Source organism: Patella vulgata, chromosome 1 (assembly GCF_932274485.2).
Source record: "Patella vulgata chromosome 1, xgPatVulg1.2, whole genome shotgun sequence".
NCBI classification, from domain to species: domain Eukaryota; kingdom Metazoa; phylum Mollusca; class Gastropoda; family Patellidae; genus Patella; species Patella vulgata.
In genome coordinates, this window is record NC_065879.2 from 18,879,392 (window position 1) to 18,895,829 (window position 16,438).

General features: G+C 34.1%; 1 protein-coding gene and 1 long non-coding RNA gene across 4 annotated transcripts in view; one reads left to right on the top strand and one right to left on the bottom strand.

The window, feature by feature from the left end:
• Positions 1–16,438, top strand: part of LOC126808916 (uncharacterized) — a 131,647-nt gene that overhangs the window by 49,693 nt on the left and 65,516 nt on the right. The gene's annotated exons all lie outside the window — the stretch shown is intronic.
• LOC126808942 (uncharacterized) overlaps positions 1–16,438 on the bottom strand; it is a 29,059-nt gene that overhangs the window by 479 nt on the left and 12,142 nt on the right. The window lies entirely within an intron of this gene.

Genomic DNA, 16,438 nt, shown 5'->3' on the forward strand with positions numbered 1-16,438 from the left:
CTAGCGAATGACCAGATATGTTGCTTTCATCGAACACGTTTTCTAATTTACGTTTTGGGGTGCGTCTGTAACTTTTAGAAACTGCTCCACCAATCAAACACTTAGCCAGCGAATGACGAAATTCAAGTTGAGTCATTGGGGTTTTACCCAGTGCTTTCATGTGAAGCTTATAAATCAGAAAGCTGTTTACACATGCAACATTTAATAAAAAGTAAAACAAATAGCGCCACCATTTTAGGCTTGTACGGCCAAAAGAATAGTATTGGCGGAGCTGGTCACCCAAGTCTACTCCCCCCATACATTTGTTGTAATTAATTATGCAAAGTGGTTTTGAAACATTTTCAATAATTCCAGCTCTTGTTCTGCGTTGTACTACCGACATTTCAGCATCACAGTTCGTAGACAAAATGTGCACCGTCTTTTTATCCTGCCATGCTGTTGCGATCAAGTTGTTACTTTGAATAAATTTGGTACTGCCTTTAGCAAGTTTATGAACATGTGATAGTGGATAGTATTTCCTATTGGACCGAATAGTACCACAGCAGTATGTCTTTTTATTCAAGAGTTCGATTGCCAAATCAATACTAGTGAAAAAATTATCGAAGTAAACATGTCGATACTCGTATAACATGGTTTCCATAAGGTCCATAACAACCTTGTGTCCAAGATTTTTTTCTTGTACTCCGTCGAGGCTTTTGCCAGTGTAAACATTGAAGGCATGTACGTAACCTGTATCAGACGCAGCAGCAATCCAAACTTTTATACCTCTTTTCGTGGGTTTCATGGGCATGTATTGTACAAATCCGAGGCGACCCTTATACTTAACCATACCCTCATCAATACTTATATTTTGTGGGGGATCATATTGTTCTCTAAAAGATTTTTTGCACATGTCTATCATGGGTCTTACTTTATACAAACAATCAAAATCATCTGCACCCTTAGCTGGCTGTTTAGTAGAATCGGTGAGATGCAAATCTCTTTGAATTGCAAAATATCTGTCACGAGACATGCACTTCCTTATGAAGTCACTGTTCAACGAGGGGTCCGACGACCAATATTGTTTCAGGGACGGCAAAACAATCAACCCCATCAGCATTGTAATACCTATAAAAGTTTTCAGTTCACTCACTGATATATTTACATCACGTCCATTTTGAGATGAATAACGGTTTGTCTCTAATTTCAATGTCTCCCAAAAAGTATTAGGAATCAACTGATCAAAATATGCGGAAGCTGGAGGCAACTTGGAACCATCTCCGGCGCCATCAACCATGTCAATCTGACCTACATTTGGAAAATTAGTCGGTCCTTGTTTTGCCGAAAAACGTTTGATAATTACCTTGCGAGTAATCTGACTCCATTCGAGATCGTCCCTATTTAATATGTCCTCAAAGTCATCATTTTCGCTGCTAGACTCTCCAGACGAATCGTATTCCAGTCCTTGTTCAATTTCAATGTCACTTTCATCGTCAAAATTATCATCCAATTCACGGTCATTTATTACCTCTTTTTGCTTCAATTCGGCACATTCAACGTCATAAGAATCGAATCCATTAAAATCGCCGTCTGAATCCGATGACGCCATTCAAAAATTCAACGAAAAACCTTCATTTTTACACAAAACTCTTCAATATAAAAAATTTCACGGAGGCCGCCATTTTGAATACTGCTATGTTTACAGTACACTCCAGTTGTCGTTAGTCACGTGAGAGTTTTGTTCCGAGTGGAAAATTACTGAGTTTTACCGACCGTCATTTCGGGCGACATCGGGCGATCCCGTACAGGACGTTACGGGCGGTTTCGGGCGCTTACGTAACGAGAGGGTTAAAGGGCGCACCCTTTTAGTTATACCGGATTTGAAAAAAATAATATTTGCTTTCGAAAAGTGGTACCTAACTGTCAAAATTGTAGTTTTTGGTAAAATTACGCCACTTCCGGTGCCGACAGATAACTCTATCGGTAACAAAAAAAATGGCAATTGAGACAACGGAGCATATGAACTTTGTTTTATACCAATCGAACAATAAATAATTAATCTAGGACTGAAAAACTGAATTAGCCAATGGCGGCCAAGGAAAATTACTGAGACAAAAAAAAAATCAGATTTTTCCTCAAGTCAGATGACTCGTTAATTTTGTGTAAAACCCGACTAAAAAATATTCGAAATTTGGCACCTAATATCTGCGAAGATTTGCCGAAAATCAAAAATCAAAAGTAGCGTAACTATGTGCCCTGTGTCCGGCTGTGCCAAAATGTATCGAAAGTTAAAATCCAATGATTATTGTTAAAATTACTGCAATATTTCTAAAAACGATAGCTTCGGTGATTTCGGACATTTCGCATTGTCGCAGAACAATCAAAATAGCTTTATCCTCTAAGTCACACCCACTTTTCCAGTAAAATCGAAGAAATCGTAACGATCCGACAAGCAGTTGCTGAGATCTAATCAAAAATTATTTGGAATAATAATAATAATAATAATAAGAAGAAGAAGAACTAGACCCGCAAGCAGCACTGAACCGGCTTTCAGGAATCAGACAGGAAGTGTGTCATACAATAGCCCATTCATCGAGCTACCAAACGATACTTTAGGTGTTTTGATCCGGTCACACCCGACCGTGAAATCACGATTTTTGCAAGAGCACCGATTTTTACTGGGTTTTTTTTTAATATCAAATATTTTTATGAGTACGGTTTCATCGGTGCCACGTTACCCTAAACATTTGTCACTTCCGGTACCAATGAAACCATTAAACAGGTTTCCACATAAGCATTGCACGCATCAAATAAAATGGACGCCGAATCAACCAAATCCAGCAATATCAATTCATTTTATACATTTGTTACATGTAAGTGTACAGTACTTCCGGTGATAATGAAAATGTTCAATTAGTTTTATGAAATCAGAAATGGCATAAGGCATCACATGGTGAAAATTTTTATGTAAATCGAATAATAATTGCCACTTTTATAGACCAAAAACCTTGAAAAGTGACTTGTATAAAACCGTCTATTTCTCTGCAACCGTACAAGTTAGAAACCATTTTCTGGTATTTGTATGATCGTATGGGTTCAATCTATTTGTTGATTGGAATCAAATGTCATAATTTTAAAAACATTACAAATCAGACTCATTTGCCAAAATGACGTTACTTCCGGTGACAATGACAATCTTAAATTACTTGTATGAAATTGTAAATGGCATTAGGTATCACACAGTGAAAATTTTATGAAAATCGAATAATAATTGACACTTTTATGGACCAAAAACCTTGAAAAGTGACCTGTTGAAAATCGCCTATTTCTCCGCAACTGAACAAGTTAGAAACAATTTTGTGAAATCTATATGACCTTATGAATTTTATTAATATGTGAATGTAAACCAAAAGTTAAAATTATTAATACATATTAAATAATTCTTGGTTGAAAAAAATATTGATTTTAAAAGTTAAAAATGCATTTTTTGACATAATGGCGTCACTTCCGGTGTCAATTTTAAATTGTAATCAATTTGATACGACGCATACTTTCTTTTTGAATCAAATGGTGTCACTTTTGTGAAAATCCAATAATAATTGACTATTTTACAGGCAAAATAACGAAAACAGTGACTTAGGCAAAATTGCCCATTTCTAGGTAACTGCTTATATTACAAACTAATTTTAACATACATTTTCTTCGTATGGATTATAGCTACAAGTTTATAAAAGTTACGTAGAAATATTTTAAAATCTGAAAAGCCTGAATGGGTTGTAAATAAGTCAATTTTACACCTTTTTTCACCTCTTAATCGAATTTGCTCGAAAATGAAATCGAAGTTAAAAAAACCGATCCCAACATTTTGTGCGCCTTTAAAGGGCACACTCTTTTAGAGTTATATCAGTTTTTAAAAAAAAAATATTTGCTTTCGAAAAATTGGTACCTAATTGTCAAAATTGTAGTTTTTGGTAAAATTAAGCCACTTCCGGTGCCGACAGATATCTCTATCGGTAACAAAAAAAATGACAATTGAGACAACGGAGTATATGAACTTTGATTTATACAAATCGAGCAATAAATAATTAATCTAAGAATGAAAAACTGAATTAGCCAATGGTGGCTAAGGATAATTACTGAGACAAAAAAAATTCACATTTTTGCCCAAGTCAGATGACTCGTTAATTTTATGTAAAACACGACTAAAAAATATTCATAAATAAAAAAGTTTTTTGTAAAAATTTAAACTTTCAAATTTCGAACGACAAAAGCCATAGATGAATGTTCAAAATTCAAAAATGTGAGATGGCCATTGTCTCGGAAAAGATTCAGGGTTTCCAAAAATTTGAATTGTTTTAAAATAGGTAAAGAATTGGCGAAACCACGGCCGCTTTTTGATTTATTGCTACCGTTCAAAATTCGGCCACTTCCGGTCTGCGCAGAAGTTTGAAAAATACTTTATCAAGTAACCACCACATGGTTTCCCTATAGAAAATTTGGTTCCAGATGGATATCTGTTTCCGATCATGGAGAAATAGGCTCCCGCGGTAAATAATAATAATAATAATAACTAGACCTGCAAGCAGCACTGAACCGGCTTTCAGGAATCAGACAGAAAGTGTGTCATACAATAGCCCATTCATCGAGCTACCAAACGATACTTTAGGTGTTTTGATCCGGTCACACCCGACGGTGAAATCACGATTTTTGCAAGAGCACCGATTTTTACTGGGTTTTTTTTTCTTTTTTTTAAATATCGAATATTTTTATGGTTACGGTTTCACCGGTGCCACGTTACCCTAAACATATGTCACTTCCGGTACCAATGAAACCATTAAACAGGTTTCCACACAAGCATTGCACACATCAAATAAAATGGACGCCGAATCAACCAAATCCATCAATATCAATTCATTTTATACATTTGTTACATGTAAGTGTACAGTACTTCCGGTGATAATGAAAATGTTCAATTAGTTTTATGAAATCAGAAATGGCATAAGGCATCACATGGTGAAAATTTTTATGTAAATCGAATAATAATTGCCACTTTTATAGACCAAAAATCTTGAAAAGTGACTTGTAGAAAACCGTCTATTTCTCTGCAACCGTACAATTTAGAAATCATTTTCTGGTATCTGTATGATCGTATGGGTTCAATCTATTTGTTGATTGGAATCAAATATCATAATTTTAAAAACAATACAAATCAGACTCATTTGAATAAAATATCTGTTTTGAAGGCTAAAAATACAGTTTTTGCCGAAATGACGTTACTTCCGGCGATAATGAAAATCTTAAATTACTTGTATGAAATTGTAAATGGCATTAGGTATCACACAGTGAAAATTTTATGAAAAAAGAATAATATTGACACTTTTATGGACCAATAACATTGAAAAGTGACCTGTTGAAAATCGCCTATTTCTCCGCAACTGAACAAGTTAGAAACAATTTTGTGAAATCTATATGACCTTATGAATTTTATTAATATGTGAATATAAACCAAACGTTAAAATTATTCATACATATTAAAGAATTCTTGGTTGAAAAAAATATTGATTTTAAAAGTTAGAAATGCATTTTTTGACAGAATGGCGTCACTTCCGGTGTCAATTTTAAATTGTAATCAATTTGATACGACGCATACTTGCTTTTTGAACCAAATGGTGTAATTTTTGTGAAAATCTAATAATAATTGACTATTTTACAGGCAAAATAACGAAAACAGTGACTTATGCAAAATTGCCCATTTCTAGGTAACTGCTTATATTACAAACTAATTTTAACATACATTTTCTTCGTATGGTTTATAGCTACAAGTTTATAAAAGTTACGTAGAAATATTTTAAAATCTGAAAAGCCTGAATGGGTTGTAAATAGGTCAATTTTACACCTTTTTTCACCTCTTAATCGAATTTGCTCGAAAATGAAATCGAAATTAAAAAAATCGATCCCAACATTTTGTGCGTCTTTAAAGGGCACACTCTTTGAGTTATATCAATTTTTAAAAAAAAATAATATTTGCTTTCGAAAAATGGTACCTAACTGTCAAAATTGTAGTTTTTGGTAAAAATAAAACACTTTCGGTGCCGACAGATATCTCTATCGGTAACAAAAAAAATGACAATTGAGACAACGGAGTATATGAACTTTGTTTTATACAAATCAAGCAATAAATAATTAATCTAGGACTGAAAAACTGAATTAGCCAATGGCGGCCAAGGAAAATTACGGAGACAAAAAAATATCACATTTTTGCCCAAGTCAGATGACTCGTTAATTTTGTGTAAAACACGACTAAAATATATTCATAAATAAAACAGTTTTTTGTAAAAATTTGAATTTTCAAATTTCGAACGACAAAAGCCATAGATAAATGTTCGAAATTAAAAAATGTGAAATATCCATTGTCTCGGAAAAGATTCAGGGTTTCCAAAAATGTGAATTGTTTTAAAATAGGTAAAGAATAGGCGAAACCACGGCCGATTTAGCCAAAGTCAACTAATAGTTGCACCCCTTCCCACAATAAATCTCATAATTCTTGCATTGATATAAACAAACCTGAATCGTGACGACGAATTAGGATTAATTTTAAAAGCATATATATTGCCCATGACGAGAGAACTTTTACAAAAAAAATTGAGTGTTAGATATTGAACTGGCATGCAATCAAATGGATTTTTTTTAATGACATTCTTAAATTAATTTCGTGGGCGTAAACATCTGGTTTTAAGAGGAGTTACCTACCTTGGATAATGTAAAAGACCGGATTATCTAGTGGGAGAAAACCCATGCGTAACCGGGAGTTTGGTTTTTAATGTGGTTGATTATCCAGTCTCTTTAGCCAAAGTCAACTAAGAGTTGCGCCCCTTCCCACAATAAATCCCATAATTCTTGCAAAGATATAAACAAACATGAATCATGAAGACGAATTAGGATTAATTTTAAAAGCATAGATATGGCCCATGAAGAGAGAACTTTTACAAAAAAAATTTAGTGTTAGATATTGAACTGGCATGCAATCAAATGGATTTTTTGAAAATCTATCTTAAATTAATTTCGTGGGCGTAAACATCTGGTTTTAAGAGGAGTTGCCTCCCTTGGATAATGTAATGATAGAGACTAATAATTAGTAGCCGGATTCCACCGTGCTTAGAGATAGTTACCTCCCTAATACCCTTATAGTACAGATACAAATATAACGATTTTTCGACTTTTTTTTTCAAAGATTGGGGCCCTTTTTGGAACATTTATACTCTACTGATGTCCAAAAGAAAGTATACACACTAAAAATGTGTCTAAGTTTTGTTTAGATTAAAAACAATTGATAAAACATTACCGAGCTTGTCTCTTGCATCCAAACTCAACATATCTAAGCAACAAAAGGTGAAACAAATTGAAATTGTACCCAAATACCGCATAGAATGGAAAAACGACTTTGGTTGATGCAGTATGAAATGCACAGCGTATACTTTCTTTTGGACATGAGTATATATTGAGGCTATACCACCCTAGGACTCCAAGTAACAGAAGTTTATGAAATGAATTAAGAGTTGTTTGCGAAATAAAAGCGTCTGAATAGGCTCCAAAAAGGAAAATACAAGATTTTCAGCGTCCCATAATGTATTACCTAACCAGCAAATTTTTACCATTTAGATGTCATAAAATCGTCCATTGATCAGGGTATACAATGATACTTTAGTTGTTTTGATTCGGTGAAATCTGGCATAGTAATCACTTTTTCACAAGATCACCACTTATTTTACTTTTTACGTTTTTTTTTCAAAAATATCGGATATTTTTTCGACTACTTCCGGTTTTTGGATCATTGTCGAGATAGTTTTAACAATTTGTTTAGATACTTAACTTTCTGTCACAGAAGTGTCAGAAACATCTATTCAGTAGTTTTTTGTAAAAAAGATAAATAAAAGAATATTTTCAATAATTTAACGATTTTTCAACTTTTTTCAAAGATTGAGGCCATTTTTGAACCCCTTATATTATTTCAAACGTTTTCCTTTTGGATTGATGCCGCAGACTACCGATAGGACTCTGCGTTAAAAAAGTTTCAGAAAAATCGGAGTTGTCGTTTTCGAGAAAAAGACGTCTAAAAAGGCTCCAAAAACGGAAAATACTAGATTTTCGGCGTACCACAATTTATTTTCTAACCATCGAAATCGTACCATTGAGATTCCATATAATAGTCCATTAATGGGGCTATCCAAAGACACTTTACTTCTTTTGGTCCGGTAATATCTGACCGAGAAATCCAGCTTTTTGCAAGAGCGACAATTTTTTAACCTTTTTTTTCATTTTTTGAATACTTCCGGTATGGAGATTATTGTCGGAATAGTTTTAATAACCAGTTCAGGCAATTAAATAGCGACAGGGCTCTGTAATGATATATTACATTATCTGATCAGATAAAATGACCCTGAGAAATCCTATGTTCAAAGGTGCCAAAAATGTCAAAATATCGAAAATTAAATTTCAATAACTCAATACATATTTTTCATCCTTAGAATCGTAATTAGGTCAGCTATCCGAATCTGTAATCTTTTTGTAAAAATTTGTTTAAATAATAAAGTAATAGAGCATTTTGCAAAATTCCACGATTTTTCGACTTTTTTCGATTTTCAGTCCCTTTTTTATCATATTCCAGACATTTCAAAGTCTTATTGGATGGCATAATTCACAAGACTATTGAATGGACTCTTGATAGAGAAAGTTAAAAAAAAAGTTGCGGTTAAGATTTCGAGATACAGGCGTCCAAAAACACTCCAAATCAGAAAATACTTGATTTTCGGCTTGTCATATTTTGCTGCTTGGTCATAGTATCCGTATAAATTGGGCATCATACGACAGTCCATTCCTCGGGCCACTCAACGAAAGCGTAATTCGTTTAATCCATTCATATTGGACGGAGAAATCGAGTTTTTCCCCCAAAATACCCATTTTTTGCGTTTTTTTCGAAATATCTATCATTATTTCGACTACTTCCGGTTTCCGGATCGTTGTTGAAATTGCTTTACCAAACGGTCTGACTATATAGCTTTATGTTCCAGTAGTTTCAGAAACATCAATTGAGGCTTTCAAAAAAATATAAGGGTTATAAAATGGGCAGAAAATTCGAAAAAAATCGAAAAATAAAGGGCAATAACTCTGAATGAAACTTATATTTTTGGAAATCGAATAGACTTCAGGTATCCAAAAATGTAGGTCAAATTTGAAAATTTTGCAGAATAACAAAAATTGTCTCGTAAACAACGTATTTTCAAAATTCGAACGACAAAAGCCATAGATGAGTGTTCGAAATTGAAAAATGTGAGATAGCCATTATCTCGAAAAAGATTCGGGGTTTCCGAAAATATCATTTGGTTGAAAATAAGTAAAGAATTGACGAAACCACGGCCGTTTGTCAATTCCGGAAAAAAGTACAAAATTCGGTTACCTTCGGTATGCGCAGAAGTTTCGAAATTGTTTTATCAAGTAGCCAGCCACCACATGGTTTCCCGATAGAAAATTTGGTTCCAGATCGATATCTGTTTTAAATCATGGAGAAATAGGCTCCCGCGGAAAATAATAATAATAATAACTAGATCTGCATAGCAGATATGAAAGCTTTCATATTAACTGCAAAGGGGGTTATTAGAATCTATTGAAACAATAAGTATAAATGTCATCAGGTATCTGAAAAATAACATTTACCTTATGAACAAGATGGGGAAAAATACAGAGTATGTTAGATAAGACGACGTGGTAATCTGTTAGATAAACATACATGGAAGTATATGTTAGATAACTACAATTTATGATATATTTTAAACCAAGGAAGTGGCCTTTCTAAAAATAAAAAAAAAAAGGAAAATATATTTCATACAATTGTTATACTGTTACTGTTATGGTGAAGAAACATGATTGTTTATTTAATGTTGTTAATGACAAACATGTAATCATGTACATTTTTTAAATGAGAACAATTATGCTACATGTATGAATAACTCTCAAAAATTATGTTTTCATCAATCCAAGTATTTTTTTATTTGTATTACTTGATTTATACTGAATAAAGATTACACAAACATACAAAATGGTGTTGGCTGTGTGACTGAATTCCTCGTTGAGAAGTGGTATCGGGTGTCCCATAGAGAAGAAGCAAATCCTCCTTGTGATACACTTGTGAACATTTTAAAAGACCCATTTCGCTGTGTTCCAGAAAAATTCCCATTATAGCTAGTGCATTACATGGTTGTTGTTGGGGGAAAGGTGGGTCTTTTCTATTGGCAATGATTTACTTTTTATAGGCCCACATTGAAATGTGGTCGTATATTGTCGTCGCCCCCCTTTTGCTGTTAATATCCGATTGACTTTAAATTTATACGCAGTGTTTAAGGTCATAAGACGAAGAAACCTTTGATTTGCTCTGCCCAGGCAACGTTCCTGTGAATCGATTGCCTTCAAATTTGCACAGTATGTACCTTGGGATTCTAGCTATCACATATTAAAAATAGAAGAGTGTTAGATTCCGAGAACGTTCAAAATAAATTCAAAACCCACCCCCAACAATCAAAGGTTTTTTGCTTAAAAAATTGCCGTATTTTATCAAATTTTTATTGTTCTTGATAAATGAGGATTTTCTCAATTTAATATGTGATAAATATCATCGCGGCGCAGCCAACCGCTAGAAATTTCAGAGATTTGGACCACTGGAAGGGTGCCTCAGCAGTCAAAAAAGGTCAAAATAGGCGATTTCGGTTTCTAGTGTCGATACATCGTTACGGTCATTTTAAAAAATTGTCTTTTAAGGATAATGTGTATAGTACCAATACCTATCACATAAGGAAGAGGCGATAAAATCTCTTTGCATTTGCAATTTCAAAATTGATTAAAACCAATATTAAATTCCGAAAATCGGTTTTTTGCTAAAACTCTTTTTTTTTTAATCGGATCAAAATCGGAGTAAGGCACAGAGTCCGGGGTGGTAATGGGCGTTTTTTTTCCAAATTTCATGGTTTTCGGACAATCTGCGCCGGTGTTTCGTGGCGAAATTCCTCTTTTTTCGCCCTTACTGAATTTTTCAGGGCACCTAGGTACCAACGTGAAAAGTTCCTCGCCGGAATTTGGTAGTCATGGTACCTTTGGTTCCAGCGCGGCGCATGCGCGAAGTCCAAAGAAATTATGGTCGATTTTGGGATTTTGGGTATATTTCGGAGTGGTTTGGTAAGTGACGGTGTATCTAAGATGGCGGTCATAACACAATATTATAATAACTTTAAAGAATGAACAAATTTCCGCGACCGGGTTGATTTGCTCTGCCCAGGCAACGTTCCTGTGCTCCGATTGCCTTCAAATTTGCACAGAATGTACCTTGGGATTCTAGCTATCACATATTAAAAATAAAAGAGTGTTGGATTCCGAGAACGTTCAAAATAAATTCAAAACCCACCCCCAACAATCAAAGGTTTTTTGCTTAAAAAATTGCCGTATTTTATCGAATTTTTATTGTTCTTGATATCTGAGGATTTTCTTAATTTACTATGTGATAAATATCATCGCGGCGCAGCCAACCGCTAGAAATTCCAGAGATTTGGACCACCGGAAGGATGCCTCAGCAGTCAAAAAAGGTCAAAATAGGCGATTTCGGTTTCTAGTGTCGATACATCGTTACGGTCATTTTAAAAAATTGTCTTTTAAGGATAATGTGTATAGTACCAATACCTATCACATACGGAAGAGGCGATAAAATCTCTTTGCATTTGCAATTTCAAAATTAATTAAAACCAATATTAAATTCCGCAAATCGTTTTTTTGCTAAAACTCTTTTTTTTTAATCGGATCAAAATGGGAGTAAGGCACAAAGTCCGGGGTGGTAATGGGCGTATTGTGTCCAAATTTCATGGTTTTTGGACAATCGGTGCCGGTGTCACGGAGAAATTCAACTTTTTTCCCCTCATGGAAGCCGTAAATTGACTTGAAGCCAGGGTCCTTGAAGTTGTACAGCTGCACCCGGTGACCAATATTTATTTAACGGCGAAAGGCAGGTGACAAGAACAAACGACTTGAATGAATGCATGTATCACCTTGAAATTTTCAGGGTACCTAGGTACCAACGTGAAAAGTTGCTCTCCGGAATTTAGTACTCATGGTACCTTTGGTTCCAGCGTAGCGCATGCGCGAAATCAAATCCAGCTTAACTCGAAAACAACCCTGTCGGCACGAAAAACATCAAAGGAGAAATTCAAATTTTTGAAATATTCATATTTCAAACGTTCGACCATGATCCAGGCTATCCTGAAATATATTAATTTCGGTAATAGGAGACATATTCTCTAGGTCACGACCAATTGTATATGTTTTCAAGCCCATAAATGTGGATTTTTCACTAATTGTCATTTTCAATTCAAAATGGCGTCCATCATTTGCCAGAAATCAAAATTGTGTTCTCTACCGTTTTTCGGCTTTCCTTCAAGGATTCGGAAAATATAATTGCCTTGTCTGTAAGTAAAATATCAAAAAAGCCTTATGTAATTTTCACATTTCAAGATGGTGGCATTTCCGGTTTGAGCTACAAACTCAATTTTTTGTGTACGAATCAGGCAATCTGACCTATATTTCGTCGAATTTTTTGAAAACTTTGATCCTTAATTTCATCAAGGGGAGATAATTTAGAAAATTTCTAATGATATTTTTGAAGTCGCATTGATAAGATCTACTTACATTCTAAATTTCATGAAAATCGTGCAACTATTAAAGAAGTTGTCAAATTGATCTCAAATTCCAATTCAAAATCACAGCGACGAATTTTCGAAATTCGAAAATTCGAAATTGCAGATTTTAAGTAAATGTTTCAAGGCACCCCTCAAAAAAAGAATTAGTAAAATAGGTCAAATAGTTACAAAGTTACAGTAATGTAGGTCAAATGAATTTGTTCGTAAAATTCGGTGATTTCGGATTCGAAAAACGATTTGGAAATATATTTAATCAACATTCGCACCCCATTTTTGGGGGGGTAGGTCAAAGTTTCAGATTGATCCTATGGTTAGATTCTGAGAAATCCGATTTGTAGAAATGACACAAAAAAAAAAATAATAATAGCAAAAATGAGCAGAGCTACATCAAACCTAATTTTGAGTCCCTCAGTGATAAATAACTTGATTCAAAATCGTATTATAGCCCCAACGACGATTTGATGAATGGAGACCGTAACATTACGACAAAGTCTAACACTGTAAGTACCAAATAGTCATACGAGATATGTGCATCTCATCAACTTCAGCTTATACCATACCCACAATAATGTTACGGAGTCAGTGAGTTCAAGTTAGACAATACGCTGACCTTCCACTGACCATGCTTATAATATAAAATCTGTCAATGACAGCTGATTCATTGTTTAGTTTTTTATATGATATATTTAATATCAATAATATATGTATATGCATGCTTTATTTTACTTTACACGACCTCTAAAAATGCCCCAAATCGTAAAAATACGACTTTTTGGATTTCGATCTCCTTTTTTCGGCTACCCCGGACATTTTCAAAAAATGATACAATGATTTCACACAACAGGCCAGCTATTAGCCTCTCGATTGACAAGAGTTTCATCGCCCTCCATTCATTATAACCAATGTCATCGTGCCCTAAAGAATCAACAAATCAGCTTGCTTATCTCTGCTTACCCTAGGCAAAAAATGCTCATCTTTGAACTCAATCATGACATTGACCTAGTGAACGCCTACACCAAGTTTGAACATTCTAGCTTAATTAGAAGGAGAGTTCTTGTGTTCCAAAGTCCCGGCCCTTCAAATTGCTTCTATTTTTCATTTTCAATTCAAAATGGTGACCATCACGTGACCGAAATCAAAATTCTGATCCGATAGATTTTTAGGCATTCCTTCCAGGATTCCGAAAATATGACGCCCGAGTCTAAGTAAAATAGCAAAAAAGCCTTTTTGATTTTTCACGTTTAAAGATGGTGGCACTTCCGGTTCGATCGACAAACTCCATATTTTGTGTACGAATCAGTAATTACTTGTCTAGTATCAAATTTTTTTTTTAGGTCATTCTGACCTATATTTCGACGATTTTTTTGAAAACTTTGATCCTTAATTTCACCAAGGGGAGATAATTTAGAAAATTTCCAAGGACATCATTGAAGTCGCATTGGCAAGATCTACTAACATTCTAAATTTCACGAAAATCGCACAACTATTAAAGAAGTTGTCAAATTGGTAATAACTTCCGGTTTGAAATGACAGCGACGAATTTTCGAAATGCCAAAATCCGAAATTGCAGATTTGAAGTAAATGTTTCAAGATACTCAAAGAAAAAAGAATTAGTAAAATAGGTCAAATAGTCACAAAGTTACAGCATTGTAGGTCAAATGCATTCCTTCGTAAAATTCGGTGATTTCGGATTCGTAAAACGTTTTGAAAATATATTTAATCAACAGCCACCACCCATTTTTGGGGGGATAGGTAAAAGTTTCAGAACGATCCTATGGTTAGATTCTGAGAAATCCGATTTGTGGACAAAACACAAAAAAAAAATAACAATAATAATCTTAACAGAAACAATAAGCTTTCATATGTAATATGAAAGCTTAATAATTTTAGTAAAAACAATAGTCTTTCAGACAAAGCCTAATAATTTTAGTAATCTCAAAGTCTGAAAGCTTAATAATAATCTTAACAAAAACAATAGTGTTTCACACAAGCTACGCAGTGTGAAACCCTAATAATAATCTTAACAAACACAATAGTGTTTCACACAAGCTACGAAGTGTGAAACCCTAATAATAATCTTAACAAAAACAATAGTGTTTCACACAAGCTACGCAGTGTGAAACCCTAATAATTAATCCAGGACTGAAAAACTGAATTAGCCAATGGGGGCCAAGGAAAAATATGGTGACAAAAAAAGTTGCCATTTTGGGTCAAATCAGATGACTCCTTAACCCTGGGTAAAATATCACATAAAAATATTCATTAATAAAAAAGTTTTTCCTAAAAATTTAAATTTTCAAATTTTAGCGCCTAATATCTCTGAAGATTCGTCGAAAATAAAAAATCTAAAGAACTGTAGCTATGTGCTTTGTTTCCGGCTATGTCAAAATGTATCAAATATTACAATCCGACAATTATTGATAACATTACGGCAAATTTTCGAAAAACAACAATTTCGGACATTTCGCATTGTTGCAGAACGTTAGAAATAGCTTTAAAATTTAAGTCAAACCCACTTTACCAGTAAAACCGAAGACCTCGAATCGATCCGACAAGTAGTTTCTGAGATATTCTCAAATGGAAATGAAATGAAATGAAATGGGGTTTAACGTCCTACTGTTCTGCTCCTAACCTGGGCTAATGAAGACGGGCATACGCCATACAGTGTGCTATGAGGGAAATTTTGCCCGGGCAGCGGCACTACGGCCTACTCTTATATCGAATTCCAACTGCCAAGGGATCTTTTACGTGCACGCCAATGTGTACACGGGACCTCGGTTTTATGCTCAAATGGAAAAATAATAATAATAATAATAAGAAGAATAATAATCCAAACAAAAACAATAGTTTTTCACACAAGCTATGCAGTGTGAAACCCTAACTAGAACTGCTAAGCAGTAATGACGGGTTTCACCGGTGCCACGTTACCCTTGAACTTATGTCACTTTCGGTGCCACGTTACCCTTGAACTCATATCACTTCCAGTACCGATAAACAGATTTCCACATAAACATTGCACACATCAAATAAAATGGAAGCAGAATCAACCAAATCCAGCAATATCAATTAATTTTATACATTTGTTACTTGTAAGTGATCCTGGCAAAATTATATTACTTCCGTTTATAATGAAAAAGTTCAATTAGTTTTATGAAATTAGAAATGGCATAAGGCATCACACGATGAAAATTTTATGTAAATCGAATATTAATAGACCAAAAACCTTGAAAAATGACTTGTAGGAAATCGTCTATTTCTCTGCAACCGTACAAGTTAGAAACCATTTTGTGGTATCTGTATGATTGTATGGGTTCAATCTATTTGTTGATTGGAATCAAATATCATATATATCATAATATTAAAAACATTACAAATCAGACTCATTTGAATAAAAGATCTGTTTTGAAGGCTAAAATGACGTTACTTACTGATAATGAAAGTCTTTAATTACTTGTATAAAATCGTAAATGGCATTAGGTATCACACACACTGAAAATATGAAAATCGAATAATAATTGACACTTTTATGGACCAAAAACCTTGAAAGGTTACTTGTTGAAAATCGTCTATTTCTCCGCAACAGAACAAGTTAGAAACCATTTTGTGATATCTATATGATCGTAGGGGTTCATTCTATTAGTTGATTGGAATCAAATATCAAAATTTAAAAAAAATAACAAATACGACTCATTTTACTAAATTATTTGTTTTGAAGGCTATAAATACGC